The sequence below is a fragment of the Oreochromis niloticus genome, linkage group LG4 (assembly GCF_001858045.2).
Source record: "Oreochromis niloticus isolate F11D_XX linkage group LG4, O_niloticus_UMD_NMBU, whole genome shotgun sequence".
NCBI classification, from domain to species: Eukaryota; Metazoa; Chordata; class Actinopteri; order Cichliformes; family Cichlidae; genus Oreochromis; species Oreochromis niloticus.
In genome coordinates this window covers 27,746,954-27,767,451 of record NC_031969.2, presented here as the reverse complement: position 1 = coordinate 27,767,451, position 20,498 = coordinate 27,746,954, and the positions used below count along the sequence as shown (strand labels likewise).

General features: G+C 38.0%; 1 long non-coding RNA gene across 1 annotated transcript in view; it reads right to left on the bottom strand.

Annotated features, from left to right (window-relative positions):
- The window catches only part of LOC102076670 (uncharacterized), a 57,996-nt gene that overhangs the window by 36,774 nt on the left and 724 nt on the right, over nucleotides 1-20,498 (bottom strand). The window contains exon 2 of the long non-coding RNA XR_001224080.3: nucleotides 16,533-16,639. This is a non-coding gene — a long non-coding RNA (uncharacterized LOC102076670). The remainder of the gene's footprint in view (nucleotides 1-16,532; nucleotides 16,640-20,498) is intronic.

Genomic DNA, 20,498 nt, shown 5'->3' with positions numbered 1-20,498 from the left:
AAAAAGTGTGCAGATTGAGACCGTATTTATGCAACTGCAACAGACGGATAATATGTTCGAGTGGAAACCATAATTGATGCTTTCATATAAATTATGCTCCTTTTCCTTTCCTTTGAGATACTTGAACAACTTTCCAGATATGTAAAGTTGTTCAAGCTAAGGCTTAAAAATATATACTGTGAAGTAAATATTATGTTGGAAATTACTTTTTAAATAATAAAGAGGCAAACTTTAATATGATTTCTTGATAAACCTTTTGGTGGAATGTTCCTGCTAGTCATATTTTTCAGTCACGAGTCTTCCCTTCATGATTACAAATCCTGAAGCTACTAACTAGCTGTTGTGAGGTGAAATTACTCCCCTTCAGCAGAAGAGGCTAGTGATAATAATAAGGATAATAATAATTACATTTTAATTAAAGTTAATTTCAGTGTCTGAAGCTGGATTTTATAGTGTTCCCGCCCTCGATGTCTCGATGTTAGGTAATGCAGAGAAGTTGTTCTTTGAGTTATGTAGGAAACAGCGAGCACTCTGGGGGTGGGATGAGGGGAGGGAGTCTTTTAATTATCACAGCTGAGCGCGCAGCACAAACAACACTGCTGCACAGTCACTATGAAGAATACGTTGCTATCTTATAGTGAACCTCACTGCTGCTTCTACGGCTGTATATCCGATATAGAAAGCATTTAGGTGGGAGTTTTTTGCATATTTGATTAAAAAAAAAAAAACAAGACTGCAGTCACCATATTCTGTCTTTGCCTGTTTTCCATGTGTGTTGGCTTTCTTTTGCCAGATAGTTCTTGCTGACACTGCAGAGATCCAACTGCGTTTGTTATTTAAATCATTTTTCAAGCTGAAAGCCAAATAATATCTGGTTTCAGCTTCTAAAATCAAACAGACTTGCTACTCTTTGTTGCACCTGCCTCTGTTTTACACTAACAAATCTGTCTTGTTGCTTTGATTGTATTTAATTTATTATGACAGTTGAAATAAATAAGTTAAATCGGGAAGCACAGCAGCTTACCGTTTAATACAATACAAACAGTCCAGGTTTTTGTCGGCAGCCTTATTAGAAATTCAATCCATGGAGGAACCATTACAGAGTTCAGGCACATTTAACTCCCGTGAGTCTGCCAAAGCCTCAGGCACAGTGCCCCCTCTTACTTTAAAATAGCTCTTCATATTTCAAAAAGATTATTTCTTTTAAATTATCTCTTATAGCGACAAGTGTTCGCCTCACAATTAATGTGACACCACAGGCAGGTAATTCTGCTAATTTAGCCTTTCTGGTCCAAGGAGCTGTGCAGTACAATAATTAAGCCAGAGTTTTAACACCGGATTCTGCCACATCCAATAAAAGGAACTGTGGTACGGTCATCCCAAGACAACCTAACCGAGCCCTTGGTCGGATCTTCAGATTGATATTAAATGGTTTCCCTGTGGTGCCATGAGCCAGCATTATTAAACAGGTCAGACTCAAAGAGAGGGTGTTGTGTTGCTGCTACGGATAAGTATAATATGAACCACATAAAGTTCACAGCGTGTCTATTGGAGTGGTAGATTTTATGTTAAAATGGTGAAAGTAAACTTCACACCAAGCCACACACATCGAGTTATCCGGAGCTACTTTTTTACCCTCATGATGCTCGATATTAGAAGTTATGTAACCCTCCCTGATGCTCCATCTGTTCACCTCAGCTACTACTCTGGAAAAAGAGATGAATTTACTCATGCATGCACCTTAAAAGTACTTACAGTGGCTTCCTGTTTGCAAAGACACAAAAGAACACATGCCCAAGGGAATGAAGATGAAATGAGGAGGAGGAGTCAAAAGCTTGAATTTTCTGCAACCCCCCACTCCTGATCAGCTGTTCTCCCCTCAACACTCGGTCACGCTTCAGTTCAGGCATCAGCCTCACGTCTCCAGAACAGATGTGATTTATCAGGGCACGTCTCTCCAGCAGCCCACCCACCTCTGTACCCTCCTAGCATCACAACCAGTGAACTTCAGAGGATATGCAATAACTGAAGTTCAGTGAGGCAAAAATGTACTCTAAAGATATGAAGGGAAACACGTACAGCACAAATATCCAATAATTTGTATAGCTCAAAGAGCAAATGTATGAACTCTAGCTGTATAACTTTGGTAATGCTACGGTTACTTATGTTAATATTACAATACCTTCAAAACAATATGAGTTGATGCCAAAGAGCTTGATTTTGGTTTCATCTGACCACATCAATTTTTCCCAAGCCTTCTTTGAATCATTTAGATATTCACTGGCAAACTTCAGACAATACTGTACATGTCCCTTCATGCTCAGGGGGACCATGATGGCGTACTGTTACTAACGAGGTTCTTGCTGACTGTAGTTTTAAGCTAATCCACAACCTCTCTCATGCTCAGGACCCCATGAGGTAAAATTGTGCATTAAGCTCCAGACTGTGGGCAGCTGATGGTTAGTTTACATTTCTTCTATTTCCAAATAACTGCAGCATAATGAGTTGAGATCAGGAGTATCCTTAATAGACCAATTGTAAGTTGTGAGCCCATCTGTAGGAGCAAGAATTCTGGCTGGGTTGTGCGAGGTCAAATACTTATTTCACTCAATGACATACTAATCAATTTATAACTTTTATGCATGTTTTTTCTGGATTTGTGGCTGATATTTTGTCTCTATTGCTTAAAATAAACTTCCATAAAAATATAAGACAGTTTCTTTGTAAGTGAGCAAGCTTAATTCAGCAGGGAATCAACTAATTATTTCCCCTAAAGTTGGTTTAATAAGAGGGGACATCCTATTACCAAAAAGTTTCTACTTTCTGTAGATATTGTCTAATGTCTGCAATCACTGGATTTAACTAATGCTGAGAAGCTTTTTTAGATCACCTGGGGATCTTGTTTGGAAACATTGATTTTGCCCTCTATGCTCTCATTCCTCTATAAACAAATCTTTAAAAAAAAAAAAAAATCATGTGCATTTGCTTCATTTAGAAAACGTGGTATGAGTATGGGTAAAAACATACTAGCTCTACCAGATATTCAGTGGAAGGAGTTTGTAATGTAGATAAAAGCTTGAAAATTAAATAGGAAATCTTGAGGAGGCTACAGAGAGCGATGCAAGTCATTTTCCTTCACTCTTTGGAACAAAGACCTCAAAGGTGCTGTGATGCTGTGAGTTAATCACCCCTGTGCAGCAACCTTCATTAGTATCTCTGAGAATCGATGAACAAAAGCTCGAGCAAAATGAACCCTCCACCCTCGACATCTTTCCAAGTATCTGATTTATTTCGTGTGAGTCACAAAACTACTTAAACTATTGAGTGATTCAAAAGTCCCAGAGTGGGACGTGAGAGATCAAAAACAAAAATGCTTCAAAAAAAATTATTTAGTAAATCATTTTTTAGAATTATTTAGTCAATATTTTTATTATAAATAATGCAATTCATTTTAGATTAATACTTTGATTGGTACACTTTTCAGTGTAAACATAAAACCGTATTAAACTTTGGGTTACACTTTATAGCAGTAATAATAATAGTAAATAATAATAATACACTAATAAGCAACAGCGTTCAAACACCTGAGAATACTACAGACCAACAAATGTGATTTAAGCTGAATCCATGGAAACAAACTGCCTCAAAACCTCACAAACCTCGTTGTCGCAGCAAGCCTGGACTGCTCAAAGTTCTTAGTTTATTATGGTTCTCATAATTTGGCAGTGAACTGAGGTAAGCTGAGTAAGGAGGGTTCTCAGGGCTCAGGGCCAATCACAGCTCTTTTATGCAGCTACCAAGCACAATGAAAGAAAGCACAAATGCACCAATGCCCATTTAATTCATTCACAGTTTATGTCACATGTTCAAAATCAGTGTAGTATTTGGTCCCAGCTTTTCCAATTTAGACATAATAATATACTAAAACCTCCTGACATTCACACATACAGATATTATCAACAAGTGCAACAGTTACCACACCTGGTGTGTACAAACTATAAACAAGCTTTAAACTGAAAAATTTTCAAAAAAAACCCAAAAAAACAACAACAACAACAAAAACGCATCATTACAGATACAGATATATTATGGACACTAATAATAAGGGTTTGATGAGTATATTTTTCTGCACAGTCCTCAGTTATATGGTAGCTACCTAAAGTCATACTCCATTAGATAAGTGCCGCATACTAATCCCAGCTGGGCACTAAAGCAAAGATAATTGTCACAAAATAACTTTTTCCTCAATAGGAACCTGAAATACAAACAATATCATATCTGTAGAATTTATTCTGTCGATGTTTTGACAAACATGTCTTGCATTCAGGTTTACTTCCCCAATTCTCTGACATGCATTTAGACTTATCCTGCTGGAGTATAAAACATTGTCCATAACCACACTACCAAAAAGGTGGAGCATGACTACAGAAGAAAGAGGTAGTTCAATTCCAGAGTATGCACCCACAAGCCAGTAAAACACAGTGTTTACTGTGAGTAATACATTTCTGTTAATGCCATGATCCTCAAACTGGGACTCATCAGTAAAAAGTCTTTTTTTTCCTGTCATCTGCTGTGAAATGCTGGTGTTCCTTAGCCCATCACAACATTTGACCTCATTTCCCTCTTTTGTGGTTTAGAGGTTGTAGCTGATCATCTCAGAAAACTAGGCCTGCTTTACTTAAACCTTGTGCAGATATAAAGCTTTCTATATGTATTTAACAAATTCTTTACATGCAGTGAAGTTGCTTTTCTATCTGTTTTCCAAAGCTTTATGTATCGATTTCATGATGGTGTAGTCACTTTTTATCTGACTATTCATGCTTTACAAAAACTGGATCAGTTGCATCCAAAGTGCTTTATAGTGCAACGCACTGCCTGTTTGACTGTAGTCATGATTTGATGCCTCTCTTGGCTCAAAACAACACTTTATCTTCTGACACTTTCCCTTACTTTCAATGTCACATTTCTCACTATCACAGTGCTACTTGATATGAAATCTTTTGCAGAAAACTTGAGCGAAATAACAGATGAACAACAGCTGTAGGTTGAATTAGTTATCTGAGTGTCTTCTGAAGTCAAGCTTTCTTTCCACTAATGCATAAGGAAATGTGGCAGCTTCTAAAAAAAGACTTCATGTGTGTGTCAATGGTGCTTAATTGCTTGAGTAGTGCAAAAAATATATATATATATATATATATATATATATTTTTTTTTATTTGCATCAAGTCATGACAGAATCTTAATGTGGCCTCAGATTACACAGTTTTAATTCAACATCAAATTATTCTGTAGTTTCTTGCTAAGAAAGGACAAATTTACTTTCAGAGCTTTGTTGTGTATACTTTATTTGCAACCTTACAAGTCTTCATACTTGCCTTTCTTGGGGTGTTACTTTTTTCCTTTGCACATCGCTGCCACCAACTGCCAATTACTGGAAGAGAATAAAAGCTTTTTTGCTAATATTTGGGCATTTAAAAAACAGAAGCCTCCGGGTCAGCATCTCCCTTGGCAGCAATATTAGATAGCAGGCATTGCTACTGTAATAGATGAACTAAAGCTTTGCAGTGCAGTGCTAATTAGAGCATGTCATAGTTCTTACTAGCCTACAGACACATGACACACCATCATGTTTTTGACAAGCCAACATATTTTTATTACAGTGATAGATTCAATTAAGACCCCTGTTGAGTTATAAACGGTGCCTGTCAGAAAGTTGAAAAAATAAGCCAACTTGAATTTCTGATTTTTGTACTGATAGTTTTGAAAAATGCTATAAGTGTAGAGGTGAAACAAACACCAAAAATGTACTGTACATAATAATTTTAGTTCAGGGTTTAAAGATCCAAGTGTGTCTTTTTAAAATGTGTATTTTAATTTTTAAAATCTTTCAAACTCTGGGAGCCAGCATAACGTTTTTAAGACAAGAAAGGAGATGGTTGTAAATATTGGTCCAAGCTTGCAGATGCTCATGTCAGAAAAATAAATCAGCATGCATATTAGCAACATGTTGGATTATTGTCAAGACTTGAGCCATTTTCAGATCTCATTTTTCCAACCTGGTCCTCTGTGAGATGATACTGTCCCTTCTGCAAGCAACTAATCAGTGTTTAGACATGTACACCATACAGATTTATTTCCCCTGAGCACACCTGCATTACCTATGAGAGTATGATATGCACAGTCCTATTTGCAGAAAAGATAAGTCATTACCATCCTATGTTCTCACACAAGTCTCTTGTGTAACAAGTTGAAGCCTGGGGTGTCATTTTGTTCAACTGAGTCATGAGGATGAAAACGGCACTCTAATGTTCGCCAGAGGCAACTTCTCAAGTGCATGCACATGCAGTCATGTTCGTCCCTTAATCCCATGTATTACAATGGCATGTCAGCAAAGCAACATGCAAATAAATAACTGCGCAACCTTCATTGTGTAATTCTCTATTCAAACTGACTATGTCTATCACCTGTACATCCACACAAAACTGAAGAACAAAGCGTGGGCTGCGGTCTGCACTGACAAAGCCCGAGTGAAACGGTGTGTCTGAACTCTTCCCCACTCCACCGTGGGAGTGGGTGAGGAGCAGGGGTGATGCAAGCTCAGGCAGTGGCAAATTCTCATTTCCCTGCTTCAAAAAGCCAGCAGCTCTGTAGCGTTTCGTGCCCTGCCAGTAGAGGCTTTCCCTCTGCACCACTGGTGAATACAACCTGACCCAGAATCCACTGCGGGGGAGCTGCAAGCGCAGACTGCAGGGATCGCCTTCTGTTCAGTCTCTGCTTTCATGTGGAAGTGAGAGTGGGCATTTGTCTATGGTAGTAGCTGAGTGGGTGTAGGGTTTCAATGTGATACTCGCTACAAGTATAATTAAAGCAGTAGGATAATTAGGCCTGCAAAAGTCTGTCATTCCCATTTTCACTTCTCTTTGACTATTTCACTCACAGATACGGTCTACATCACCACCCTCCGTCTTTCACTTGTCTTTCTTCCAGAGCTCTGTCCTACTCACTCACTATTCACCACAGTACAAACTGGACCTGCTACCAATCAGTAATATTTGAATAACACAACTATAATGAAGAAAAATGCTTCATTTGCACGTCTTAATGTTCCTGTTTATCAAGTCTGACTATTTTGCACAGCATGTGTTGCTCTTCAGGTGATTAACTCTGTCTCACTGCCAGCCCTCAGTGGTTTCACCAGACACAGAAAAATATGATGCTTTTGGTGAATCCCCCTCTTACTGCAGAAAACACGCTGAGAACTGACACCCAGAATCCACAAAAAACACATTTTTGACTAATAATTAATTGTCTTTATGAAATTGCTTGTAAGAGAGATCTTACAAGCAATTAGTAAGAGTTTTATATTGTAAAGGCTCTATAATATTAAAAAGAAAATCCCAACATTAAGAAAATCTCCTATGAGTGAGCACTTGGCAACGGTGGGAAGGAAGAAATTCCTAAATTTTGTGTAATTTGAGCGCAATTTGTTTCTGCTGTAAAGTTGGGCATTTTAATATGGGGATCAGCCACAAGTGCAGTTTTATTTCTAAGATTCGAGAGATCTCATTTAATAACTGCATGTAAAAGTATTCACACAACCCAAAACAGAACTAAAAATGTACCCATATGGAAAAGATCTATATAAATCTTATAAAGTTTGTATCTGTCTTGTGTGAAACTTGTATGAAAAGCATACAAGACTGAAAACAGATATAATATCCCTTGAAAAATTATATAAATGAAACTTGTACGTTTTGGATACTTACTAAAACAATATATGAAAGTAATGAGAAAGTGGCCACTTTCATGAGTAAATCATATAAGCCTTATAATATAAGGCTTATATGATTCACTATATGAAGCAAGCCAAATCTGATGCAAGTCTTTTATAAGTTTTTTCTATTTCTTTTCCATATGGGTAAGCTTTGAGTGCAGTAAACTTTAGTCTTTTTTTTTAATTTTCTCTCTTCATGCTCAGGATCATTAAATTTGATCCTTTGACGTGCATGCAGGAAAAACACTTGACATGCTGCATACACATTCATACCTAATGTGTATCTAACCTGCGTGGAAAACTTGAGTTGTAAGTAACAGATTAACAAATACTTACGGATAGTGGAAATTTTTCATTTGCACTGCTAAGCTTTAGCTGCTGCTAAACAAGTAGTTTATATACAGAAAATCTTTCCAAAAAACTTTTCATTTAGGTTACTTTTACATTTGCTAATATATTCCAATTCACTTGCACCTCTTCGTGCATCACTGTCTGTGAACGTTGCTTTGGTGACTACCAAAACATTTGGAACGAAGGAGGGCTTCAACTCAGCCTTTGAGAGTTTTCATAACATCCCAGAGCCAATTAGGAAAGTTCTGCTGCAACAAAGTTGAGATGAAACCTTCTTCCATCATATGTATGCTTAGCATTACTAATGAATGCCACTCTAAAAATGTAAGTGAAAAACTCCAAAACACATTAACAGCATTGCACAGAACCCCCTACAGCTGATTTATGGCGTGAGACTCAAAGATAACTGAACAACAAAAGTCTCTAAATGACTTTTTTTTTTTTTTACATTAATATGTTAATGTTAAAATTTTGACTGCAGTTTAAGGACGGCTACATGCACAGAGGGAGCCTGCAATAAGCACACAGGAAAACCATGAGACACAAAGCAATCAAAAAGATCCTTATATAAATATGCAGGTGCATACTAAATGAGCATGGCACGGGCTTCTTGTGGGACTGTGTGTTTTAGTGTGTGCTGGTAAACCGTGACAGTGACTGTGACTCATTTGGCCCTGGGTGGCCCTGTCAGGCCTCTTTTCTTGCCACTGACTGAATGCTGCTGGTTCTGTAAACATAGACAAATGTATCCTACAGGAGTGCCGCCCTGCAGCTCCCCCATGCCTCAAACTAATGAATTTTTAAAGACAGCATCAATCAAACTGCAGGCCAGATCAATAGACCATAGAGTGGATTTCGTCAGCGCTGCGGAGAGAGGTTTTTGGTATAAACATTGTTTCCACTGTCAAGCGACTAGCACCCTTTCACTTCAGCCAAGCTCCACAGTTACCAAGGCAGTCAACCAAGAGTATAGCAATAGGAGCAAGGCTGCTCTGTCCAGTAATAGAATCTTATTAAAGAGCTTAAGTGCTTATGATGGCAGGGTGTCTTCTACACAGTACTGTTTGTCTGGCAACATGGTTAATTAGGACATCTGATATCCACTCAGTCAGACCTTCACCACAGTAGCTATTGACCATCATCCATTTCATTTAATTAGAATTACAGCTGAGCCTGGGCCTGTCCAGCAGTGTCATTAACTAGCAGCGTACCAGCAGCGATTTACCAAGAAATCAACACACATTTATTTGGATGATTTGAGTATTTGGTACAAACTGAGCTACCATACACAGAAACACTGACAGTTTTTTATTTTCTTCTACGTCATAGATGGCAAACTGTACTTGTGGCTACAGATACAATAAATGGGTGGAAAAATATGAGACAGAGATATAAAACTTCCAACATACACAAGTGGAAAAGGCACGTAAACCTTCAGTGATAAATGTGAAGGTAAAATTAGCATTAAGCATTTTCAGTGGAATGTCAGTGACGTGTGAGTGGGTACCCTGCTTTTAAGTAGATAACACTGATCTGTAAAAAAAAAAAAAATGTCCAATCTTCACAACACATATCTAATGATGTGAATCGTAACGTGGCATGTCACTTCAGAAAGTGGCTTATTTTTGTTAGGCTGGAAAAGGTTACAAAACCATAACGAAAGAATCTCGACCAATTTGCAGTCAGACTGTGTACAAATGAAAGAAGTTAAAGTCCTTTGTTAACCTCCACAGAAGTGGTCGGCGAACAAATATGACATCAAGAGCAGGGCTTCCAATAGTCTGGGAGATCACAAAGGAACCCAGGACAGCTTCAAAGCAACTAAAGGCCTCTCTAACATTGTATAATTCCAGGAGACTGCTGTCCAGCTGCAGATTTCTAAAGATTTCCCTTTTAAGAGCCAGATTGTTTGAGCAATATTTTCTTTTAAAGTGAGGCTAAAATACAACTTTTTAGGCTTAAATGAGAAGCAGTGGAAGGAAAACACTGCAGTCTAGTAGCGTTTTCCTTCTTTGAAACCATTCCATAAGTGGCTTCGTTATGATTTGTTTATGTGCTGATGCATCTGAGCCAGCACTACCTGCCATCACTCAATTTTAATTAAAAATGAACAACTTAAAGGTAATGAAAGTTGTGCTATAACAACACAAATCACACAAGCTATTCCACTAAAAAATGGTTACAGCAGAATAAAGTTAATGTTTTGGAATGGTTGCAAATGCTGTAAGAAAGTCTGAAACAAGCAGCTTGCGTGAATTAAAAATGCTTCTGTAAATCCCTCCTATCTGATGTGCAGGAATAATAGACAGTTACAGGAAATGCTGAGCTGCAGTTTTGGTATAACAAATCACTTCTGCCATATAGCGAATACTAAAGGTTCACATACAGAGTGTGTACATAATACTGTATCATACTTCTCTTTAACAAATTAAAAGTCTGCAAAGTTGTCCCCCCCGCCCATTTCTTAAACTGGGTTCTATTTTTTCAGGATGTGTTAAAATCAGACTAATTTTTTAGCCTATGTTAGTGTCGACAGACCAAACCTTCTAAACGGTCCACAAACTTCACCATATAAAAAAAAAACATTCACAGAGATTTAAAAGAACACTTACAGATTAAACTAAAGATAAAATTGAGGCAAGTCATAACTTTCAGTAAATCTGAATAACAATAAATCTCAGTTATATATTTTACTTATTAAAGCATATGATGTCCACAAATGTCAGCAGTTCCTATATCCAACCTACCTTCATGAATACTAAACACATGGTAATGCCATTAAGTTGGTAAAGAAAACTCACACAGGCCAAGCTGACAACTTTTAAATGTTGACTGGCAACACAAGTGATTTTGAATTTTTCAATATTTTTTTTTCATCTTCTTACTCCTTGTATTTCACAAAGCTTTAATGTATTCACGCCGGATAATTATGGTTATTACTAGTCTAGTCTAAGCAATCTAGTTTAAAAGCATGGTACCAGTTTCGGGTTAAATCTGCATTATGTTAATTTATCCATCTGTGCAGGTCCATCCACTCCAACTTCCTATATGAATAGTAAAGTAGTGGATCTATCAATTTACCTTCCACAAAGATAAAAGTCTTGGCTTTCTCATCTTCTCACTCTCCCTTCGGGTTTTGGGAAGCAAGAAATTGCTTAAAGATTAAGGACAGAATCTGAGCAGGAAGCAATTTCTCAGCTCTATGGTGCAGTGATAAGAAATCGAGACGGGAGTAATCCCTTATATCAAATTTGATTCAATTTAATTCAATTAGAAATGTTGGGAGGAATACAAAAGAGGCAATATCATCAAAAAAGATAAATGGACAGAGACGTGCAGTTAGAAAGTGAAGTGAAATGAGAAAGAAGTTCTCTAAGTAGAGCATATTCATTTCTTAGTTGTATTACTTTTCAGTCATAGTGTCTATTAAAAAGCAAAAGTAAACTGCTGAGGAAGTGGAAATATGCAAAATGTACACAGAGCTCACAGAGATAACTGGCTAATTGGGGAAAACAGTAGACAGATGTCTTAATAAAAACACACAGTTCTGGCCTGCAAGCCAGAAATCCCATGGGAAGTCAGGAGGAACAAAGGACAGGGTCAAAGCACGTGGACGGTTCAAAAAGCTGGAGGCTCTATACGACGCTGAACAAAGACCAATTTCCAGGATGCCCTTGTCCTGTAATTTCCCTGCCTTCAATAAAAAAACATATTTGAGATATTCCAAGTCTGCAGTGACTTGGTCTCGACTCTGATTTCAAAATTACATTTCAGCCTTTTGCCTCTGGCTCACAGAAACTGCATTCCCCATGATAATGTTTATTAAGAAAAAAGAAACTCAAAGGCCACAGCCGGGTGAAGATCTAAAGAAACCTCCTCTGATAAATGAATTACGTTGTATGTAAGCTTTACAAATGTGAAGTGAATTTTCTGCTGGTTACGTCGAATCACAGCAGGCTTCGCCTCAGATGAGTGAACAGAGCGTAAAAACTGAATGTCTGCAGAGGCAGGACCGCATTAACCATCTGAAATGAGTAGTTCAACTACTGTGACGTGGACTTAAACACAGCACCAGAGTTTCTGTATGCATCTTTTAAAACTTTTATACAGTGTGCATTTAAAGGAGACACATGACTGATGACATCAATCATTAAATTGTCCTCAAATAGGATTTTTGGGTCAATTTTTATAACATCAATTCAATATATATGTTTCATGTAGTGCTATCTATTAAAATGCTGATTGTGTGGTGGCACAGGTCCATGTTAATTAGTGGACTTAAATTCTACATATTGCATAAACTACTAAAACAGAACTAAGTCATAACATTTTTCAGATTCTTACCTCTTTTATTCTTTCATGTATGTCTTTTCAAGTTGTGTTTTTATGTTTGAAATTGGTAAATGGAAGAGAACAATTAGATAAAGCTAATGTTTAGTTTAGTTAAAAATATAACATAAAATACTGATGCCAAAATGCCAATCACTAGTCATTTTGGTGCTCAGACAAACCAAGGGGTCAATTTAGGTCTGGTGGGTCACCAGTTTGTAATATACGAGCAAAAACCCTGCAGAGTGCACAAAATTAGGACCTCCACTAAACACAAAATGATCATAATTAATACAGCTGTGCTTTCCTTCTGTGAGACGATAAACGGTCTATTATTGTATTCTCTCACATTAAATGTGACTCAGTGCCTTTAATATCATTACACAAATATACAATAAAAAACTGAATTCTCCCTTTTAAAGCAGATTTTAGCTCAGCCTAATGCAGAAGAAGTGATGAGTTGCTGGGGCTGAGAAGTAAATGAGACAGTAGGCTCGGAGAGCAGCAGCACAATAAAAAAAAAAAAAAAATAGCCGATTTCACTCTAAAATTGATCATCTACACACATATCAGACTGGCATCAAACTATTACGATAGATGCCATTTATGGTGCCAAAAAGCATTTACAATTTACTTTATTAGGTACACCTGTTTAACTAGTGGGAAAGATGAGAATCAGAAAGGCATGATCACTGGTGTCAGACGGGCTGGTTTGAGCATTTTAGAAACTGTGGATCTGCTGGGATTTTCCTGCACAAACATCTCTGGCATTTACAGAGAATGGTCAAAAAAAAGAAAATATCCACCGAATGCACAATAAAACCTTAAAGATGGGTTACACAAGCAGAAGACCACGCCAGGTGTCACCTTTATCAGATGAGCATTGTTTAAATGCCACAGTTAACCCGAGTACTGTTCTTGACCATGTCCATCAGTTTGGCAACTGGACTGCTTCTTATATAGCGCTTTTCTACTCTCCCGGAGTTCTCAAAGCACCCATTCACACAAGCACTGTCTTCTAAGTTTCTTAGTGCTTCCTAACTACCATTGGACACATTGGAGAGCAATTTGGTTAGTATCTTGTCCAAGGATACTTGGCATGCAGACCGGAGGAGGCAGGGATCCAACCTTCCAATCAGTAGATGACCTGCTCTACCTACTGAGCAACAGCCACCACGTTATGATCATGGTGTGCACATCTTCTGATAACTTCTTCCAACAGGATAAAACATCATGTCACAAGGCTCATATGGACCAAAATGTCTGAAGAATCGTCCCGTCAGCTTGTTGGCTCTACCCCGTTTAAAAAAAACAAAACAAAATAAAACGACTATCACTTACACAGTGCAGAAGACAGAGTTAAGAGTTAAACAGTCCCATGTTGCATTACAACAGATTTTTTTTGCATTATGCATTAGATATATAAACAGTTTTCTACTATGAGTCCCACCTTCCTCTCTCACACTGCTGGCTTTCCTGTGCCTTGCTAAGATTTGGGATGCTTCGGACCCATTTTTCCCCTTTTAAATGTAAGGAAGACACCATGTTTATATTAACTGCCCTGTGCACAGATTCAGTAGCTGAGACACACACACACACACGCACGCACGCACGCACGCACATCCAATCATTTCTCCTGTGAGGATATTTTCATTTTCACGTTTGTAAAAGTACACCCTAAAAGCTGTTAAGCACACTGATGTGGAATGTGGTCTCTCTAATCAATAAAGACTAAATATGACAAAAGGCAACCTGGTAACATTGAAGGCACATTTTATTGAACCAAAATTTGCTTGAGGGACTTATTGCACAATTACTGTGGTGTTGTTAGACAAATCATCATTACACATGGACAGAATTTTCAGTGTTTGTGAAACCTTACATCAATAGAAGCCTTTATAGAAATGACCCTCTCTCAAATATGCCAGGCCTCGTTTATTCCTGAGCCAGTTTGTTCAAATGAATCTCCTAAAAAAATAACCTTTATTCTGGTGGTATGCCTTTACAAGATGGCAATTCACATTTTTAGTATTTAAGATCAGGTCACATGATGGTATTTCTAGTACATGTAATCTAGAAATACTAGGATCCTGCAGTACCCTAAAATCATCCTATAATCTGCAGCAAAAGCAACAAACACTTGCCTTTTTTCTCTGTTTGCCTGCCAAAAAATGGATTTCTGCACTACTGAGGAGACTAGGATGAGTAAATTACATAAGCAGAGCCGTTTGGCTAAAAGCCTGCTCCATTCTGTGATTCTCAAGGACAATTCTATGTCCTATCCTCCACCGAGTCCTGCACCCTTTATCTTAGCCCACCCTACCGAGCTCCATTGTGTTGTTCTCAGTTGCAGAGAGCTTCCTGCAATTCCAGCTGCTTATAAATCAGAAAGCCATGTAAGCCTTTGGAGCAGCAGGGACTTTAGATCCCTGGGGTAAAGCTGGGAACATTCAGTAAAAAAAATAAAATAAAGTTTTTCTTTGGGACTCTCTCTTTTTAAGTTCCTCGTCACAGAAAACTGGCTTTTTAAACATTTGAAAAGCTAAAAGATTTTTATAAGCAGCACAGGTCTTTTAAAATAGGGTCATTAAAGGCAAAGTATATCATATGGTAGCTCTGTGTGGAAATACTCCATATATCCATCCCAGTGATTCAGTCGCGCCCAGCCATAAAACTGGTTCAGGAAGAAAACACTGCAAAAAAGATAAACCTTTATTCTGTTTTTGTTGTCCATATAACAAAGCCTTTCCACCATTGATAACAGATATAGCGTTCTGGCACCAGGGACCTCCATATCCAACTTATTCTTTATAATAAATTGTCATGACGAGGTAACTAAAGCTTGCCTTCTATTCAAGTTGAGCTCTTCCTACTACAAATCTCATTTACCCAGAGCTTTTATCTATATCTGAGAGCTTTTTCTAATGTGCACATACAAATGTAAAGATGCATTCAGGGGGAGACTACGGGTTCAGTACTTCAACATGCAGACTGGAGACTTCACTATACAGACTGGAAGAGCTGGGGGATTGACCTACTGACCTTCCAATTGATAGATTACCCACTTAGCCATTTGAGTCAGAGCCAGAATTGAGGAATTCAGAGGCCTAAAGTACCTGCAACAGCAACTTCTGTATGAATGACACCAAATTTACCTTCTCTAAAGGAAAACATCGAGTCTGGCTTTGTTCTCCTAAGCTACTTTCAAACCAAACAGCTCTGGTGATAAGTACCACCTGTGCAAGTCCCCGGGGTAATTAGATACCATCCAAGCCTTTATATTTTTACAGTTTTTATTTTCAACACCAATTATGACTCTGATGTAATGTAATAGTCTGTCAGCACTGATAATGTCCTCGTAGTGGTCCTTTATTTCCTCGTAATCCTGTTTCAGTCTCTGCTTCACTGTATAGTGCATGAAGCAAAGATTTCTCCATTGTATATAGGCTCATTAAAGACTGGACTGGCTTGCTTGTTTTTGTTGGAATCCACGTCACTGTCTGGGCTGTCTTTGCTTCTTTTTAAATGGCATTTATATGTTCAGCAAATTAATGTACACATATGTCTAGACCAATCACAGTACAGCTACACTAGTCAACGACCCTGTTTGGCTGAACAAGCACACACTGAACACTTGTGCTCCCAACTTGTTTTCACTGCCCCCAAGTGGCTGAAAAAAAGTGCCCTCACACAAGCCCCTTCCAGGTGTACAGGCTCCACATTTTTTCCTATGCAAGTAATTCACTAAACTGTTATAGGCACTACACAGAATTCATTACTACTGGCTGAAATCAATAGACCATCTCATTCAACTGCAAGGACCACAAATCTTGTAACTTAAAATAAAAACTGCAAGCTGCAAATACATTCAGTCCTCTTTGTATTGATGATAGAAGTGGACTTGTTAAGAGGCTCTTTTTTGGCCAACACGTCTAATGTGTAATGATTCTTAAAATACATAAACTAACCTCATGTAACGAGCATGAAGCAAAACATTCTGAAACCACTTCAGGTCATTGGGACAGGTTCTTAATTAATCTCAAAATGGAATATATTCGGGTTTGCACTTTAATCTTACCTCTTAGAAAACATGTTTTGAAGTAAAACCTGTCTTGTTGTCTTTCTGCTTCTCCTGCATTTCTGATACAGATGGTGCGGTCATGCTTTGCTCCCAGCTTCAGAGTGCTGATAAAACAGAAAACAAAACTTTTTTTCCTTAAATCTGGGAAGCAATACCACCCCCGCTAAACACATAAGACAGGCATAGAGAATACAATAGGGGGTAGACTGGACAATAATATTTTCCATTATATTGTTGGAGGAGCTTGCAACATTTTCTTCATCTTTATTTCCAAGCAAACACATTCTAGCCTGAGCTTGTTTGAAAGCAACGGCTCAACTCATATGGGAAAACAAAGGAAAAGTATTAGGTTTAAAAACGCATATAGAGAGCGTTTGATTAAATCTAAAGGATGGAAACAAATTTTTTATATATCTGTTTATGAAAGCACTGAATTTAATTTGAATAAAATAATATAAAATAACCCTGCAAGAAATTGACAAAATTGATTGATTTTCTGCTTAAACAACCGCACCTGCAAGGGAGGCTGATGGAAACATATTTGTATAGCCTGCCGCTCTTTCAGCAGCAGGCATCAAACACAAAGACTGTTGTCAACCACTGATGGTGAAAAATGTTTCCCACTGTTTCTGATTAGGAGACAGCGAGGAATAAATAAAAAATCACCAGAGTGCTGCTCTAGATCCACAGCTTTGCAAAGACCACCCTCAACCATCCATTACAGAAGACAGACCCCCTCCTCTCCACATGTGAACCCTTAATGACCCTCCATCCCCTGCCCGCAGAGCTGCACAGGGCCACAGGAGTCGTGAAAGGGCACAGGGGCTGTAAAAGAAAGCACCTCCTCCTTCCATATCAATCAGCTGAAGGTGGATAATCGCCAGCTACTACCCTTCCTTTATGTTTATGTTAAGGGTTCAAGGGCAATACCAGAAAGACTAACATGGTGTTTCATCATCGTCAGGAATCTGCTCATGTTCTAAGGAGATAGTGAGGAGAGAAAAAAAAAAAAAAAAAAAGAGTAGCAAGAGAACTGTGCATTTTTTTTTTTACAACCTCCTGCCGGCAGCAGGACTCTACAGCTGGTGCACCAGTTTGTTACAAGTTCAGGAAAAAAAAAATAGCAGATGGAGATTTCTGTTACGATACAGTCCATTGGTTCTGATTATGGACAGCAGGCAAACCTTCCCACATTTTGATAGCACAGTAATTGCTGTTTAAGATTCAAGATTTGAGAGGTAGCTTTAGAAAAGTGAGTGAATGTCTTACCTGCTAGACAGAACCTTCGCCTCACAATATGTCCACAAGAGAGAGAAAAAAGATTAAATGCAGCTAAATGTAACCTTACACATGGGGCCACTTAAAAGCTTGCTGGCTGATAATGATCATAAAGTATTGCAAAGGTAAGAGTAAAGTTTGCTTAAACACTCATATGTTGGAGTACTCTACTTCCATGAGAGAAAAGATAGGCAACTGCCCTCAGGCAAGGTAGATGAATGAGCAGCACATACCGAACGACTTTTTGTGGTTGTGGCTTTGAGATGAAAAATATTTTAGTGAAACTAAGAAAATCGATACTGCGGCTCAGAGTCCAAAAATAAAAAGACATATTTTAGCCAAAAGCTGGCCTAGTTCTCTCTTGCCAGTCAGCGAATTCACTATTGTGCAGGGATAAACTTCAAAGATTCAGCTATACCAGGATGCAGCACAAACACCTAATGATGTACGGCAGTGACTGACAGGATTGCTCAAACATGAAGCAGCCTTTACTGGCTCTATGCTGAGGTACTCTGCTTTTAATGTTAATTTCCAAATTCAGGATAATTATCTCTGCCAGTGGTATGGATCAGCTCCGATAAAGTAGAACACACAGTGGCTGTAAGACATTAATATATTAGAAACAGCACCAGACTGGAGTACCAGTGATGGACTGAATGACAAAAAACACATGTTACCACTTTTCACAGGGGTCACGCCTCTTAAGGTTGTACTCTATTAATTATTCTCCAAGCCTGGGATGAGAAATGGTCCTCTGCAACTTTAGTTTGGACTGAAAGTGCTGCAAAAGTTGCAGGTAGATCATATCATCAGGGGATTTGTCATTTATCAGGGGATTGTGGATTCCTGAAAACTTTAAGGACTTAAGATCCACGTTGTCTTAAAAGTTTTAAATGCCATTCCTTAAAAACAGATTTCTGACTAAAATTATTGCGATCGTGCTGTTTCACAGGTCACTAATAAAGGAAATGTATTTATTAAACTCTGTTTGCTGTCGAGGATCTTGCGATAAGGAGAAAGCACACCAATGACTCAATATTCAAAACTAGTTTGATTAAATATTTAAAAAGAAAAATAATCCATACATTTTATGATGACTTTAACAGTGAAATGTGTAACTGACCAAAAGTCAGACAAAACAGAGCAAAGCAAAACAGACAGCATTTTGACACGTAATGGCAAAAAGCTTCCACAAAACTCCTGTGGTTACATTAATTATGGCTTTAGTCAGCTGTTTGTTAAACAGAGCCGCACTATGGCACATGTTTGCTTTTCCAGACAACTGACTGGAATGAAGCCGCTGCTAATTAATGCTATTAGTTCCACCTATGCTTCTCCGGCCATTGAAAACACAGCAAGGGTCTAAAATGCAGATACAGTGGTGAGCGAAGCTAGAGACTTATTTACAGAGCACATTTCAAACCAAAAACGGAAGCGCTGATCCTTTTTAACCCAAATAAAAGCCCACTGTGTAGAAGTGTTTAGTATAAAAGTATAAGCATTTGAAGCACGGCAGCGGTTTAAACTTTCATTATGGAGAATGGTCCATTTTACAAAGTGTAGGCTGTTATATAGGCAGACTGTGAGGTACGATACTTGGCCATTTTTAATTTTAAATACATTACTGGCTGATAAGTATTTGTATTGATCTGCACTATAAAGATATGTATATTTTCATTTATGTAGCCCAAAGAGGCATCACCGGTTTCATGTGGCTATTTGAATATGGGGACAATTGAATTATTACTGCTATCTAGTCTTATCTCATCTTTACTTAGAATTTTATTTCCTCAGTTTGTTTTCTATATTTCTAATAAAATTAGATTTTATACCATACTGTTCATATGTCTTGAGCCACCCTCCATTTCTTTATATTTTGCTAGGAAAATAGGAAACTAGTGCAGCAATTTACTGAAACATCAAAAGATACATGGAAATACAGTGTATCAAACAACAGCACTTTGATTTGATATGACCACTTTTGTTCTTCAAGCCAGCCTGAACTCTCTTGGCAGGCTTTCTTGCTATTTCTTCAAGCAGTCTTCAGGAATAGTTCTCCAGGCTTTTTGAAGTACATTCAAAGGTGTTCTTTGGATGTTGACTGCTTTTTGTTCCATTCTCTGTCAAGATGATCCTACACTGCTTCGATAATGTTGAGGTCCGGGCTCTGAGGAGGCCAATCCACCACTAACAGTGTTCCATTTTATGTTTCTTTTTTTCCTTTTTTATCCAGGTATGATTCTGTTGGTTTACAGTCATTACTGCTGAAGAATGGAGCTGTGGCCAATCAGATGCTTTCCAGAGAGTATTGCATGGTGGATCGAAAACTGACTGTAGTTTTCTGAATTCATAATTTTTGACAGGATCTCAAAGAGCACTGACATTGTTGTACCACTCTTCTGACTTCCTCCTTATACAATGATAATGATATGAAAAAAATTCAAAATTGGATTCAGCACTCTGTGAAACCTGCTGACACTGATTTTCATTCCAATTCATTCCAGTGAATTCTGCATAACTCATTCTTGTCTCCCCGTTTCCTTTCCTTAATAGCTTACTGACTGCCACTCTTCCACTGAGACCATTTCTGATAGGTCTTTGGGAAAGTATTAAACTGAAACAATTTGTGAACTTGGAAAACTAACTAAACTAAAATAAACAGAAAATATCCTTAGTTTTAGTATC